This window comes from Mycteria americana, unplaced genomic scaffold (genome assembly GCF_035582795.1).
Source record: "Mycteria americana isolate JAX WOST 10 ecotype Jacksonville Zoo and Gardens unplaced genomic scaffold, USCA_MyAme_1.0 Scaffold_37, whole genome shotgun sequence".
NCBI classification, from domain to species: Eukaryota; Metazoa; Chordata; class Aves; order Ciconiiformes; family Ciconiidae; genus Mycteria; species Mycteria americana.
Genome location: NW_027445624.1, coordinates 917,615 through 922,064, shown reverse-complemented (window position 1 = coordinate 922,064; position 4,450 = coordinate 917,615).

The window sequence follows — 4,450 nt, the reverse complement described above, 5'->3', positions numbered from 1 at the left end:
GTCAAATTGGAAACGTCCAGAGATTGCGCCCACAGGAAAGCTGCCAGCACTGAAAGCTCTAGCTGGTTTTCACTGTCCCTTGGAACTGCATTCGCTGCCACACAGACATTCGCGCTCTGCTAAAGCATTGCTTCGTAATGGGGCAACACTCTGTATCTCTCTCTGGCAGAGCCCGGCTGCCAAATTGGAAACGTCCAGACATTGCGCCCACAGGAAAGCTGCCAGCACTGAAAGCTCTAGCTGGTTTTCACTGTCCCTTGGAACTGCATTCGCTGCCACACAGACATTCGCGCTCTGCTAAAGCATTGCTTCGTCATGGGGCAACACTCTGTATCTCTCTCTGGCAGAGCCTGGCTGCCAAATTGGAAACGTTCAGAGATTGCGCCCACAGGAAAGCTGCCAGCACTGAAAGCTCTAGCTGGTTTTCACTGTCCCTTGGAACTGCATTCGCTGCCACACAGACATTCGCGCTCTGCTAAAGCATTGCTTCGTACTGGGGCAACACTCTGTATCTCTCTCTGTGGCAGAGCCCGGCTGCCAAATTGGAAACGTCCAGACATTGCGCCCACAGGAAAGCTGCCAGCACTGAAAGCTCTAGCTGGTTTTCACTGTCCCTTGGAACTGCATTCGCTGCCACACAGACATTCGTGCTCAGCTATAGCATTGCTTGGTAAGGGGGCAACATTCTGTCTCTCTCTCTGGCAGAGCCCGGCTGCCAAATTGGAAACGTCCAGAGATTGCGCCCACAGGAAAGCTGCCAGCACTGAAAGCTCTAGCTGGTTTTCACTGTCCCTTGGAACTGCATTCGCTGCCACACAGACATTCGCGCTCTGCTAAAGCATTGCTTCGTAATGGGGCAACACTCTGTATCTCTCTGTGGCAGAGCCCGGCTGTCAAATTGGAAACGTCCAGAGATTGCGCCCACAGGAAAGCTGCCAGCACTGAAAGCTCTAGCTGGTTTTCACTGTCCCTTGGAACTGCATTCGCTGCCACACAGACATTCGCGCTCTGCTAAAGCATTGCTTCCTAATGGGGCAACACTCTGTATCTCTCTCTGGCAGAGCCCGGCTGCCAAATTGGAAACGTCCAGACATTGCGCCCACAGGAAAGCTGCCAGCACTGAAAGCTCTAGCTGGTTTTCACTGTCCCTTGGAACTGCATTCGCTGCCACACAGACATTCACGCTCTGCTAAAGCATTGCTTCGTAATGGGGCAACACTCTGTATCTCTCTCTGGCAGAGCCCGGCTGCCAAATTGGAAACGTCCAGAGATTGCGCCCACAGGAAAGCTGCCAGCACTGAAAGCTCTAGCTGGTTTTCACTGTCCCTTGGAACTGCATTCGCTGCCACACAGACATTCGCGCTCTGCTAAAGCATTGCTTCCTAATGGGGCAACACTCTGTATCTCTCTCTTGCAGAGCCCGGCTGCCAAATTGGAAACGTCCAGACATTGCGCCCACAGGAAAGCTGCCAGCACTGAAAGCTCTAGCTGGTTTTCACTGTCCCTTGGAACTGCATTCGCTGCCACACAGACATTCGCGCTCTGCTAAAGCATTGCTTCGTAATGGGGCAACACTCTGTATCTCTCTCTGGCAGAGCCCGGCTGCCAAATTGGAAACGTCCAGAGATTGCGCCCACAGGAAAGCTGCCAGCACTGAAAGCTCTAGCTGGTTTTCACTGTCCCTTGGAACTGCATTCGCTGCCACACAGACATTCGCGCTCTGCTAAAGCATTGCTTCGTAATGGGGCAACACTCTGTATCTCTCTCTGGCAGAGCCCGGCTGCCAAATTGGAAACGTCCAGACATTGCGCCCACAGGAAAGCTGCCAGCACTGAAAGCTCTAGCTGGTTTTCACTGTCCCTTGGAACTGCATTCGCTGCCACACAGACATTCGCGCTCTGCTAAAGCATTGCTTCGTAATGGGGCAACACTCTGTATCTCTCTCTGGCAGAGCCCGGCTGCCAAATTGGAAACGTCCAGACATTGCGCCCACAGGAAAGCTGCCAGCACTGAAAGCTCTAGCTGGTTTTCACTGTCCCTTGGAACTGCATTCGCTGCCACACAGACATTCGCGCTCTGCTAAAGCATTGCTTCCTAATGGGGCAACACTCTGTATCTCTCTCTGGTAGAGCCCGGCTGCCAAATTGGAAACGTCCAGAGATTGCGCCCACAGGAAAGCTGCCAGCACTGAAAGCTCTAGCTGGTTTTCACTGTCCCTTGGAACTGCATTCGCTGCCACACAGACATTCGCGCTCTGCTAAAGCATTGCTTCGTAATGGGGCAACACTCTGTATCTCTCTCTGGCAGAGCCCGGCTGCCAAATGGGAAACGTCCAGAGATTGCGCCCACAGGAAAGCTGCCAGCACTGAAAGCTCTAGCTGGTTTTCACTGTCCCTTGGAACTGCATTCGCTGCCACACAGACATTCGCGCTCTGCTAAAGCATTGCTTCGTAATGGGGCAACACTCTGTATCTCTCTCTGGCAGAGCCCGGCTGCCAAATTGGAAACGTCCAGACATTGCGCCCACAGGAAAGCTGCCAGCACTGAAAGCTCTAGCTGGTTTTCACTGTCCCTTGGAACTGCATTCGCTGCCACACAGACATTCGCGCTCTGCTAAAGCATTGCTTCGTAATGGGGCAACACTCTGTATCTCTCTCTGGCAGAGCCCGGCTGCCAAATTGGAAACGTCCAGAGATTGCGCCCACAGGAAAGCTGCCAGCACTGAAAGCTCTAGCTGGTTTTCACTGTCCCTTGGAACTGCATTCGCTGCCACACAGACATTCGCGCTCTGCTAAAGCATTGCTTCCTAATGGGGCAACACTCTGTATCTCTCTCTGGCAGAGCCCGGCTGCCAAATTGGAAACGTCCAGAGATTGCGCCCACAGGAAAGCTGCCAGCACTGAAAGCTCTAGCTGGTTTTCACTGTCCCTTGGAACTGCATTCGCTGCCACACAGACATTCGCGCTCTGCTAAAGCATTGCTTCGTAATGGGGCAACACTCTGTATCTCTCTCTGTGGCAGAGCCCGGCTGCCAAATTGGAAACGTCCAGAGATTGCGCCCACAGGAAAGCTGCCAGCACTGAAAGCTCTAGCTGGTTTTCACTGTCCCTTGGAACTGCATTCGCTGCCACACAGACATTCGCGCTCTGCTAAAGCATTGCTTCGTAATGGGGCAACACTCTGTATCTCTCTCTGGCAGAGCCCGGCTGCCAAATTGGAAACGTCCAGACATTGCGCCCACAGGAAAGCTGCCAGCACTGAAAGCTCTAGCTGGTTTTCACTGTCCCTTGGAACTGCATTCGCTGCCACACAGACATTCGTGCTCTGCTAAAGCATTGCTTCGTAATGGGGCAACACTCTGTATCTCTCTGTGGCAGAGCCCGGCTGCCAAATTGGAAACGTCCAGAGATTGCGCCCACAGGAAAGCTGCCAGCACTGAAAGCTCTAGCTGGTTTTCACTGTCCCTTGGAACTGCATTCGCTGCCACACAGACATTCGCGCTCTGCTAAAGCATTGCTTCCTAATGGGGCAACACTCTGTATCTCTCTCTGGCAGAGCCCGGCTGCCAAATTGGAAACGTCCAGACATTGCGCCCACAGGAAAGCTGCCAGCACTGAAAGCTCTAGCTGGTTTTCACTGTCCCTTGGAACTGCATTCGCTGCCACACAGACATTCGCGCTCTGCTAAAGCATTACTTCGTCATGGGGCAACACTCTGTATCTCTATCTGGCAGAGCCTGGCTGCCAAATTGGAAACGTTCAGAGATTGCGCCCACAGGAAAGCTGCCAGCACTGAAAGCTCTAGCTGGTTTTCACTGTCCCTTGGAACTGCATTCGCTGCCACACAGACATTCGCGCTCTGCTAAAGCATTGCTTCCTAATGGGGCAACACTCTGTATCTCTCTCTGGCAGAGCCCGGCTGCCAAATTGGAAACGTCCAGACATTGCGCCCACAGGAAAGCTGCCAGCACTGAAAGCTCTAGCTGGTTTTCACTGTCCCTTGGAACTGCATTCGCTGCCACACAGACATTCGCGCTCTGCTAAAGCATTGCTTCCTAATGGGGCAACACTCTGTATCTCTCTCTGGCAGAGCCCGGCTGCCAAATTGGAAACGTCCAGAGATTGCGCCCACAGGAAAGCTGCCAGCACTGAAAGCTCTAGCTGGTTTTCACTGTCCCTTGGAACTGCATTCGCTGCCACACAGACATTCGCGCTCTGCTAAAGCATTGCTTCGTAATGGGGCAACACTCTGTATCTCTCTCTGTGGCAGAGCCCGGCTGCCAAATTGGAAACGTCCAGAGATTGCGCCCACAGGAAAGCTGCCAGCACTGAAAGCTCTAGCTGGTTTTCACTGTCCCTTGGAACTGCATTCGCTGCCACACAGACATTCGCGCTCTGCTAAAGCATTGCTTCGTAATGGGGCAACACTCTGTATCTCTCTCTGGCAGAGC